The following is a 12,687-nucleotide window of genomic DNA, read 5'->3' as shown; positions in this document are numbered from 1 at the left end:
ATAAAACCGGGGTACTAAAAGCATTAAAAAAGTTAACAAAAAATGGCCACCATGGAAAGGAGAGAAGGCACTACATGTAGTCCCTTCTTCTTTTCCATGACGGCCTGTCAGAGATCAGGAGCAGACGTGCTGGGACAGAAGTGTTCCCAGCGCGTCCTCTCCTGAAATTGACTGAAAAGAAGGTAAGTTGTGGTCTGGTGGGGGGGTGGGTCATGGAGGGAATTTTTGTAGATGCAGGAGGAGGGAAGGGAGAGGGGGTAGACAACACCTCGTTCCCGGTAGGGGAAAATGGTGTCCTCCAGCTTCTGAGGTGGCTCAGAACGGGGGGACTACCGCTGGAAATGCCTCTGTTCCGAGCCTCTTCACTGGCTGAGAGGTTGCCAACCCATCCCACTGGATACTAATTCTGAATAGGAATAGACATTCTAGACTTAATTCCACCCCCAGTGTCTTCAAATTCTTAACATCCAACACATTTACAAATTACACATAACGTTACATTTACAAATGATATGAAGAACGTGGCTTTCAACAATAACACCCACAATTGATGGAATCAGAAACTGCTCTCCTTGGTGTAATTGGGGTTGTGGATTTCTAGCTGGTGCATGCAATTGAATGTAGGCTCTTATGCATTGCATGTAAGCATAGCATCTTTGGGTTAGGGAAGCAGTTTTTTTTTCATTTTAGAATGCACAGACTATTTGTACTCACACACCAAACCTCGGAGAATGTGTTGTTGATTTTATTAAACAGGTGTAATTGTCCCTTTCCTCTCACCCCACTAATGGAGTGCCACTGTGAAACTGCAAGAATTAGGGGCATATGGGATTTACATTTGCATAATTTATATGGGAGCAGCAATAACAAAATTGAGCATGTTATTATTTCCCATTCCTTATTAAATATCAATGGCCTTCACTGAACACACTTTTTCAAACAGATCTTCATTGTGCTATGGTGCTGATGTCTTCATGTCACAGGTTAATGCTGAATAATTCTGTGAATACATTTTGGGTACAATTTAATAAGATTATAATTTTCAAAGAAGGTAGTGCATACTGCATAAAATGCTATCTGTATCACTGCACACAGCGGCAGCACATTTATTTTGGGTTGTACTAAAAAGACATTGCGCTTGATTTTAAATTCAGTGAGAATGCACTGTACATTTCCCACTTAATCAATGTATTTTGGCATCACATTCCCAATCCACTCCCCATCTGGGATTAACAAAATAAAATGGTGGCTAGTTAGCAGATACCATTTTGTTTAGGGAATTCACATACTCACTTTGAATTAGTCTTTAAAGGTACAGAGCAAGCAGAAACCCTCAAGTCTTCCCGAAGAAGTCTCATTTATCAGTCCCTTCCTGATCTGCTTATATGAAGTTTGGACTGCCTCTGATTCCCTGCTCTGCAGGTACACTTGTGAATAGAACTCATTCCCTTACACCAGGAATCTTCCCATCTGCAGCACTAACGTTGCTCTTCCCTGAACCTTTTCCCAGATTCAGAATCCTATCCCCTTTGTGCTCTCATTTTTAAAGTGTACACTATTCCTATGCTTATGTCATGATGATGTCACACTATGTGATTGGCTCAACATTTTTATTGGCCTGTCCCATAGTCAGACGCTGCTATGGAATGCACAACCCAATTTTTAATTGGATGATTATAAATTCTATATTTGTGACCAGAAAAAAAAAGGTATGGGCCTAATCTACTGTTAATATTTTAAATGCTAGTTTGTTTTTATTCCATAATTCACAATAGCAACCTGCTTAATTAATAAGGCATGGATTGCTTTACTGTCTTGTTACGAACACATGTCTGGGCATGTGACATACACACACAGCATATTCATTCATAATTCTATGAACACAAACCATTTTAACAGTTTTGAATAATTCTAGGAAATGTAAATCTGGTATTAAAGATTAGACACTCGGCTATGAAACACACCCTGTCTAATATTTGTAACAGGTATGGTTTCAAAGTTAAGAGCCAAAATGTATGATGTAATATTTGAATCATGCCCTTCATTTGCCCTATGAACAAAATCTAATGCTTCATCACATGACTCATGTGAACAAATCTATTTAGCGGGCTCATTGAAAAGAAGATTTGAAAAGAGATGACAGGTCTGCTTTGTTCTCCTGCATTAGCTTAAAAGTGGTAGGGCTTTATTTGCAGGCAGGTTTCAAATGTGCCACTTTTAATGCAATCATTTTCTTTTGAAGCTTCAGCAATAAAACAAAGACCAGATGTTGATAATATCCTGGAGGACCATAGATTTGATTTCAGTTTTAATACATTTAGAGTATTTTCTAACATACTCTTTTCCCAAGGAGTTTCCAAATGTGAGACTGCTCTGAGGGGAATATGTGGTTACCTTGAAGTCAGCACAATATCGGGCTCAATTGAAAACAAGTGTTATTCAAGCTGATATGAAAGTACCACTGCTTTATGACATATTTACACGATAGGATATTACGTAGCTTCCACCATATTTTTATAAATGTTTTACAATAATTAAACAGTTGTTGGATACATTAATACACTTATGTTAAAGAAAACTAATACAGTGATGGTTCATTTTCACTTCAATTTTCAGCTACATCAGGAAAACCTCACTTCAAAATGAAGATTTTTGTCACACATGCCATGTTCCATTGTGATATGTAGTTCCCTGCACCAGTCAGAGTACTCCATGAATACAGAGTGTTTTTAGCTGGGGTCTTTTCAGCATTTCCTGTCCTGCTGTCAATTTAAAGTTATTCAAACTCAGCCTTCGGGGAAGAATGTACTCAAGGCCCAATATTGTTCTTGAGATGGTTTAGTATGTAGCACTAGGTGTACCATCCATGCCATATGTTGAGTGCTGTCTCTTAAGTGCAGGGGACTACCTGCATCCCACAGTTGCACCCTATTTGTAACAATGAAAGAAATATAAGTGAAGCCGGAAAAAGGCACTATTCCTCCACCTCTCACTTTAAACTCTGGCAATCTTCATTTGCCTTTGATTCTACCCACAGCCGTACTGATCCTGGTGGGTTACCCAAAATCATCTGCAACAACTTCCAGAAGAAGGACCAGAACTCTGTCACTTGGAATCCTCTGTCTCTGTAAATTGTAAACTCCACAGTCCAGGCTGACAACACCATGTGAAGATCATTGGTGTATTTAAACAAACCAAGATGGAAATGAACTCTGGGTGTCTGCCCATATAAGTGGAAAATGAGCCAGCTTTTCTACATGTTTATGAAGTTCGAATGGGTATATCAGGTAAGCATTTCTAAGAAATCCTTGTGATTAGTAATTTGGAGACAGAAAGTAGCTTAGGCTGTGTGAGAGAAACAACAAAGATGTGACATTCCCAAACTCTACCAGCAACTACCGTGTATCACCAGAGGAAATTGATTTGAAGGTTGTTCTTGCCAGATTGTTCTGCTACCCAATCATAATACTAATGTGGTACACTGTTAAGGATTTCAATCAGGCAACACACACCTTGGTTTCAGCCTAGGATGTAGCACTCAATTCATATGCCTTTCTCTTTATTTTATGCAAATTCAATTTGAGATGGTACACAACTAGTATCACACCCCCTTTTTCAAATACCCCGGGTCACAATGGACCATGAACTAGGCCGGTTGGTGAAAATACAATATTTATTTATTTTAAAAATTCAAAAGAAATCATAACATTTATAATATGGGGCAGCAATCACAACCTCCCCTCACAGAATAAGAGGGACTTTAAACCCTTAGCAAAGGCCTAAAATAACACTCAAATGTTACAAATAATTAGTTAATGTGTGCGTAAATTATGATATACATATGTTTTATCACAATAGCATGTATGTTATATCACTGAAATCACAAGGCAATGGATCAGTAAAAGGCATAACATTTGAAAATGAGTGGAAAGTTTCGAGCATTCTGCAGCCAAATGACACGTTGGAAAACTTGCAATTTTCTCGATTCCTGCTTTAAATTACCCAAATGGTTTTTAATAAAAATGGGAGAAATACTCTGATTTGGAGTTTGAAAGATATATATCACAGAAACAAGGCAAAAGTGAAAGGTGGTCCCTAACTAAAAAACTGGATGAGATATCCGAGATAGAAAATGGGTCGATTTGAGTGAAATGAAGTGCTGAAATAGGAAAGATAATCAATTGAGACAAGAACAGGTTTACTTTAAACTAGACTATTCAGACTACACCACCAAAAGGGACACAGTAAGATCCAAGGTTGATTTGTGACTTCAACCTTATCACCCCTGCGTCTAACCCTAAGCGGAAACCAGTCTGATCACTAAAAATATAACTAAGGGCTTAGAATTTACACAATACAAAATTAATAAAAATATGGTGCTAGTACTTTAGAAAGTCAAGGACAGGTACACATATAATTCTAACAGTTTTGGCGTTACCAGGGTATAAATATGACTGCTTAGAGTGGGATGAGGACAAAGGCAAGGCAAGGTAAGCTATGTGGGTGTTATACTCACCGTCCACTTTTGAGTTTTTGGGATTTTTGACAATCAACAGGGTCTGGTCACCACAAGGGTGAGCACCTGGCAAAGGTCAACTGGGCAAGGTTTGGTCACCGGGTAGCAAACAGCTGGGCAATTTGGGTCACTGGAGGGCACAGGTACCACTGGATGCAGTCAGTGGGCAAGCAGTTAGTGGGCAGGAAGCCGGTCTGATTTCAGGATGTAAAAGGTACCACCGCTTTCCCCTTTTTGTTAATGGGATATTAGTGAGATTTTTATGGATCAATGGCCTTACTGGAGTAGGAATCAGCTATGCCTGGGTTTTGCAGTGGGCTCTGGAGTAGGGTCAGCAATGCTTTGGCCTTTTTGGGAAAATCTGGAATCAGCAAGATGAATAAAGATCAGGAACGCTGGCGCAGGAAATTCAGGAGAGAGTGTCTGTCTGGAGTTCTGTCATGGACTCTTATTTATAATGCATAGTGACATCATAGAAATATATGGCTGGGCAGGCTTAGCTAAACACACTTCTAAATCACTGGATTGGTCAGGGGTGCTAGTCCCCGCCTCATTCTCAGGTAGTTGGATTTCAAGGGCAGGATGCCTGATTTTTGATGTGAATTTTATAATGTTCAAAACCTCCCAGAGTTACTCTAGCTACAATCTGATTTTGCCACAAATGGTACATTTATTCAGTTGAAGTCCCTTAGCAGATTGCATAAAAAGGTTACATATTTTATACAGACCGTTCCAGTCCAACTCAGCCATCTGTGAGACATTGTTTTGCACTTCTACCAGTTTTTCGCACTTTTCAGTGAGAATTATATTACTTAAAATTCTATAACTTTATCCATGGGTGTGGATTATCATCAGGCATATAAGTATTAAAATTCACAATGGCATCATGGATACTTTCCTTATAATACCCAATTCTCTGCCATTTATATTCCCAAGGTGTCAGGGGAAGCTACAATGTCTTAAATAAAAGTCCACAAAATCACATTTAAACTGCTAAATGTTCACATTTTTGCAAAGTCCTGTGGCAACGATAAAACATTTTTATTAATAACATAGTCCTTGGAGGCAAATGTCACTATTGTTCTCCATATATGGGCAGGCCTCTTCAAGGCTACCCCCTCACCCCAGGGTTTTCACAGAGATTTCCTTTGAAGCTTCCGGTGGAAGTCACAAATAGGTGTGATATTTCACTTCACACTTTGGTGTCCTAGAAGTTCCATTGTCAGAGGGCTCAGCCCAGACCAAAGTCTGGCCCAAGTAGCAATTATCACTTGTGTACCAGTATCTACTGTGAGGGGCCTTTTGTTTCTGGTATCCTCTCAGCAGAAACCTGTTTTTGGGCTGACATCCCCCCATGCAGCCACTGCAGTTTGATTGAATTATATTTATTTTTGCTCTGAATTGAAAGAAAATCTGCTGAGCAGCACCATCTCATACATGTATTTTCACAGTACAATCCCCTTTCACATTGCTAGGCAGGGAGCAGTTTTTGTTCAACATAGTACCTTCCAACAGGCATTTTCTTCTTTAGTTTGCAAAGGCCCATTTTGACATGTGGTGAAAGTGGGCATATCCTTTCAAATTCGGTTTTGCGTCTGCCTTTCGAATATGGTTCTGTAGCTGTAGCCAGCTTGTTTTACACACCAGTCTGTACCAAGCAAAGGTCTCCATGACATTGACATGTGCACAGAAAGCTCTGATTTTCTTTTCAAGCAGTAATTTTTGACATTTTGTAGCACAATTTAAGCATTTCCAGTGTAGCTGAAGGAAAGCGTTTGTTGATTTTCTCAGGTCACGCTGGCACAGCCTGTCATTCTGGAATAATGCTCTTTTCTTATGGAGCACAATGTGAATATGGCTGGCCGTGACAGGGTCTTTTTGATAAAAGAAGTTTGGTGGAAACAGGGAAAATAGCATCAGAGCAGCAGCATTTTAGAGGTGACATATTCATTTTTTCAATGGGAATTCTGGGCTTGCAGCAAAGCAGCACTGCTTTTTCACTCCATTTCTTTAAGACAAACAAGAACACACCCTAGTAGTTCCAGTTCTATCTTGCCAATGTTGTGTGGCAAAACAGTGCAACCATCTTTTTGTTTCTGCAAAAAGCAGTTTTGGTGCAATGGTGCTCACTGGAGCCAGCACAGCTATTTTCCTGTTCCTACTGAAGGGCAACTTGGTTATGGAGAAATTCTGTTCAGTGGGTCAATGTAGCCCACAACACTAAAGAAGAATGGTAATGTGGTAGAGCAAATGCTGCACATTCAATTGGATATTAGGGAATCAAGGAGGCCATGGCACAATGGGAGGAACCACAAATCAGTATCCAATCAAACTCACCAAAAGCATATGCTCTAGTTAAAGTTCATAATTCTCTGTTTTCTGAATTGCAGCTGTTATATGTCAACTATGTTAGCAAGAAGAACCACCTGTGAGCAGCCGGCCAAAGTGAATTAAAACAGTCTTCCATTGGGAGATTGTTTAGCTTTATTCTTTCAGAACCAGGTCATCTGGTGAATCAGCATCCAACATCTAGTCAGCAAGTCCCAAGATCGAAGCTTCAATGGAAGATCATACCACTTACTTTGACTAGCGCCATTCTCCACACTCCATCACTGTTTGAAGTTTGAATTTTATAAGCCAAAGAAAGGTTGGATGAGTAGTAGTAGTAGTAGTCATTTGTATAGAACCTTTGCCCCATTTGTATGGCTTCAACGCACGTGTTGCCCTTGGGGTACCAAAGTCCAAGGTGTGGGAAGTAATTTGAAGGCTAGAATGCATGTGTGCATTTGGCCAAGATAAGGAGTTAGGAGGGATGGCCGGGCTCCGTAGAGCTACCCATGACGTCAGGCACATGGATGGGTGCTGAGTGGAGAGGAGCATGTGTGATAGCAACAAAGATTTGTTATCTGTCCAGCTAGACCAAATTTTGTCATAGGTTGCTGCTGCATTCTGATGGACGTGTTGTGTGATGTGTTTAAGCCTGGAGGTGTGTTTAGCGTCCATCTAGACCTGAATCTATGTGCTAGGTCATCGCTGCATTCTACTGTAAGCATGTGAGTAGCTTTGCCTGTGGCCGAAGTTCCCCAAAGAGGTGCATGCATGCGTACCTCGAGGCTCGGACACAGCCTTGTATTTGAAGTAGTTGAGTGTTAAGGCCATCTGTAAAAGGCCATGTTATCTCTAGGTGCAATAGAACATGCTAGCCTAATGCATCTTCTAAGCTCAATAGACAGGCTGCCATCCTGAAAACGTATGAATGCAATTATCAGCAGTCTCACTAAATTCTTTGACTGCAAGACATGGCTAACCCTATCAATTCTTCTAAGTGAAAAACATGGCCAACCTTCACAATTTTCCTAAGTGTGAATCATGGCTAGCCTTCACAATTCTTCTAAGTGTGATACATGGTGTAGCCATCCCAATTACTCCAAGTGCAAGAACATGGCCAACCCTGACAATTCCTCCTAGTGCGAGACATGGCTAACCCTGACAATTCTTCCCAGTTTATAACAAGGCTAACCTTGACAATTCTTCTAAGTGTGAATCCTGGCTAACCTTGACAATTCTTGTAAGTGTGAAACATGGCTAAGCTACTTCTAAGTGTGAAACATGGTAACCTTTTAAATACTTCTCAGTGTGAAACATGGCTAAGCGTCACAGTTTTCCCAAGTGCGAAGCATAGCGAACTTTCAAAAATGTTCTAGGTGTGATGCATGGCTAACCTAGACTATTCTTCTAAGTGCAGAAACATGTCTAAACGTCACAATTCCTCTAAGTGTAAACACGGCGAACTTTTGCAATTATTCTAAGTTTCAGACCTGGTAACCTTAACAATTCTTTTGTGTGAAACATGATTAACCTTCACAATTCTTCTAAGTGTGAAACGTGAATAAGCTTTGAAATTCTTTAAGTGGTCCGTTTGAGTGCAACACATTGCTTACCCCCAACATCTAAGTGCAACACTTTATCTACCCCCAAACCATTCCAAGTGTAACCCATTGCCTACCCCCAAGATCTGTCTAAGGGCAACACACTTTTTCAGAGTCTCCTCTTGTCTATTGCTGCACCAGAGCTGTTGTATCGTGCCTTTGATCTTCTGTGCGCCATAGCAACCATGCATGAACACGGAGGATGGTGATGATTGGCTAGAGCCGATAGTCGGAGCATAATCATGTCTAATATCCACTTTTCTTTTTTTTTAAAGTTACGTGCAAAGGTGCTGAAAGCCTGCACACCTACAACGGGCAACAGTTTGCAGATCTCTGCTTGTGTTGGGAAATACACTAAGCTTTTATCATCTCTGCTCAGCAGGATTTGCAACAGCATCTCTCTTTGAGTCTCCTTCATCGTTCACGAATTTTTACAGGATATTTTCTTAATTAAATTCAGAAAAAGCTTCCTTTCTACTTTTTCCTGAACCAGTCTCCTTAAAGCGGCTTATTTTGTTAGTGACCATTATTTTTGCTTCTGATCATGAACTCTTCATTACACGTTGATAGAAAAGGAGACAACAGTAATAACCACATGGCGTGCAGAGTACTTCAAGATTATTTCTAAGGGTGTATGTTCAGGTAGACATGTAATACACAAAGGAGTCCTAATGCATCCTCCTGGCATGGGTGATTATCTCAGACTGAGTGCTTCCAGTGTGTACCTTGTCATGTCAATGTTCGAGAATCAGAATATAAACACACCAGTGACATCTAATGCGCACAGAAATTGGTTTAGCATTTATCTGACACAAATAATGGTTGTCATACTGGCTGGATGTCCCATGGAATGCAAATTAGTCATCAAGTAACTGCTTAGTTTTGTACTTAAAATGTAATGGTTTTAAAAAAAAAAAAAAAAGCTGCTGGAATTGCTTGTTAAACCCAGTGTGCATCTTTGTGGCAACGTAGGCCAGAAAGAAGGCCTTTGCTGTGTACCTTTCCCCGTCTTCAGATTTCTCCTGGCCGGCTGCAAACGCTGGGGAGGCGCAGCCAATGAAAACGGCGTTCGAAAATTCAGTATAATAGTTACACTAATCTATGCTGATCATTGTAATTCCCAGGTGCATTTTGAATTTCCATTCTGTGGGTTATTTGAACATGATCCATTTAAACGCAAAAAAAAGGAGGATACTCTCATCCAGGTTAAACAGACTTGGGATTTCACTTAAACTATTCTGCTTTCTAAATCAATAGCATGTGCACTCGTTTGGTTGTTCACAAAGAAGCTTGCAGAGTAGATGCAACGTTGCTGTGAGAGCTCTGTTTCTCAAGAGCATAAAGAACATTTGAAGAGAAGGGCAATATTAAGAACGGGCCATTAATTAGCATGTTCATTCCCACATATGATTGAAGTGTGCTGTGATGATGGACGGAAAATAAAACTTAAAGAACACCAAGGGATTCATGGAATTATTTGCCTGGAAAATCGGAGATTTGCGTGCCATTCTGCATGCGAAATGCTGCTCAGTCGATTCATGGAATCGACTGAGCAGCACTTTTTCATTAGTTGCTCGTCTATGCGAGCGGTCAAGTGCATTGCGCGAAACACCATGCAGAGCATGGGCGAGACCTGTCCACAGTGCATTGTACGGCGTGGAACTCTGAAAATGAGGAAGAACAAGGGAAACGTGGGCATTATGAGGGACGGGCCGCAGGCAGTCCATGGCATGCCCTGAAATCCGCATGACAAAGAATATTCATGGATGTGACCACTCATCCTCTCGCCTGTGAAATTCCCACACAAATACCTACCTCTCTCTGCCACCCGAAGACAGGCATAAGAACACTTGCGCATAGATTGCAGCATGGAGGTGGGTTTGCATGTCAGATTTAGGGGTGCTTCTATGCAGGCGGGCAACCGATCAGACTTAGGGGTGTGCGTACGTGGAGTAGTGTGGTGCAGACATGGTTTACAGGGTTTGCACGCAGATTTTCAGAGTTTTACCCAAGTTACAATACATTGTATGCATGTTGTCGGCTGCAAATACCAGTTATGGGGGACCGCATGCAAGGACACCCGAGATGCAGGCCAGCTTGTGGGGGGACGCCACACACTCTTTGAAGGATGCATGTATTCACGCTTGGGGGAGCGCACATAGGTAGCTGTTCTGACTGTTTTTGCTTCCTAGGGGGGCGTTTTGGGGGCGTTACGGTTGTGAATGGCGTATAGAGTTACTTTAGCGCAGACAACTCCATGAGTACACGGAGAGCGCATTTTGTATTCTGCACGCATGCTCACGCTGTGTCGTTCTTGGCATGTGGCCTTTGCAGGAAAAATGGCAAAACAAAAGAGTTGATGGCTGGAAGGTTTAGAATAAATCTTGACCTCTGGCATTGCTCTGGGCAACCCTCCAGACCATCGTTCTTCCCCTGCCAAGCCATTACAAAAGGGGAAAAACCATATGCAAATCAGGCTTGGTCCCACCCCCAAAGGGGTAGTCTAGCCCGAACTGCTAGGTCACATCCCTTTTGCACGAGACCACAAGCATCCCCAGACATGTTTCAGCCTTGTTGGGCGTCATCAGTGAGGAGTAGCTTGGGTCTCTAGGCCCAGCAGGCAAGGGACCCACGTCTGGGCATACCCTTCCCACTCGGGGTGACAATAGCAAAACAAAAGAGTTGATGGCTGGAAGGTTTAGAATAAATCTTGACCTCTGGCATTGCTCTGGGCAACCCTCCAGACCATCGTTCTTCGCCTGCCAAGCCATTACAAAAGGGGAAAAACCATATGCAAATCAGGCTTGGTCCCACCCCCAAAGGGGTAGTCCAGCCCGAACTGCTAGGTCACATCCCTTTTGCACGAGACCACAAGCATCCCCAGACATGTTTCAGCCTTGTTGGGCGTCATCAGTGAGGAGTAGCTTGGGTCTCTAGGCCCAGCAGGCAAGGGACCCACGTCTGGGCATACCCTTCCCCTTTTGGGGTGGGACCAAGCCTGATTTGCATATGGTTTTTCCCTTCTGTAATGGCTTGGCAGGCGAAGAACGGTGGTCTGGAGGGTTGTTTTTGCTATGTCACCCCGAGTGGGACGGGTATGCCCAGACGTGGGTCCCGTGCCTGCTGGGCCTAGAGACCCAAGCTACTCCTCACTGATGAGCCCCAACAAGGGCGAAACATGTTTGGGGATGCTTGTGGTCTCGTGCAGAAGGGATGTGGCCTAGCAGTTCGGGCTGGACTGCCCCTTTTGGGGTGGGACCAAGCCTGATTTGCATATGGTTTTTCCCTTCTGTAATGGCTTGGCAGGCGAAGAACGGTGGTCTGGAGGGTTGCCCAGAGCATTGCCAGTGGTTAAGATTAATTCTAAACCTTCCAGCCATCACCTCTTTGTTTTTGCTATGTCACCCCGAGTGGGACGGGTATGCCCAGACGTGGGTCCCGTGCCTGCTGGGCCTAGAGACCCAAGCTACTCCTCACTGATGAGCCCCAACAAGGGCGAAACATGTTTGGGGATGCTTGTGGTCTCGTGCAGAAGGGATGTGGCCTAGCAGTTCGGGCTGGACTGCCCCTTTTGGGGTGGGACCAAGCCTGATTTGCATATGGTTTTTCCCTTCTGTAATGGCTTGGCAGGCGAAGAACGGTGGTCTGGAGGGTTGCCCAGAGCATTGCCAGTGGTTAAGATTAATTCTAAACCTTCCAGCCATCACCTCTTTGTTTTTGCTTTGCAGGAAAAATGAGCACTTTTCCATGAATCGGGCCCCAAAAGTCATACATCTATGGTCTAAGCACAGGGAGCTGCAGACACACACACACATACACTTCCAAATGTATTGTGAGTGGAAAGAAGAGTAATTGTGATTTTGTGCATAGCAACCATGTAACTGTAGAGAGTGAAGAAAGTGATGCAATTTTTGGAGAAATGTATGTATACTGTTTACATATTTTAGTACAGATGCTAGGCACGTTTTTCACTATGGGTGGAGTGAGATGCAAGGAAGGCGATGTTATTTTGTCATGGACCACCCTCTTAGTCACTCTAGAAGTTCAAGGACTCAGACAGATTTTCTCTTTACTGTTACTCAGTACTTGAGGAGAAGTTGTTGTCAATTGCCACACAACAAACGGAATGCAATTTCAGAACAGAAAAGAGAGGTGCTAAGTGGGTGACCCAATCACAGTTTCTATTGACTTACCTCTAAGTTCATCACTAAATCCCAGCTGATTCATGATATGTCACTCCAG

General features: G+C 42.4%; 1 protein-coding gene across 1 annotated transcript in view; it reads left to right on the top strand.

Annotated features, from left to right (window-relative positions):
* TACR1 (tachykinin receptor 1) overlaps positions 1–12,687 on the top strand; it is a 2,197,909-nt gene that overhangs the window by 619,004 nt on the left and 1,566,218 nt on the right. The gene's annotated exons all lie outside the window — the stretch shown is intronic.

The sequence above is a fragment of the Ambystoma mexicanum genome, chromosome 10 (assembly GCF_040938575.1).
Source record: "Ambystoma mexicanum isolate Mex_15411 chromosome 10, UKY_AmexF1_1, whole genome shotgun sequence".
NCBI classification, from domain to species: Eukaryota; Metazoa; Chordata; class Amphibia; order Caudata; family Ambystomatidae; genus Ambystoma; species Ambystoma mexicanum.
This window is presented reverse-complemented; position numbering and strand designations above follow the sequence as displayed.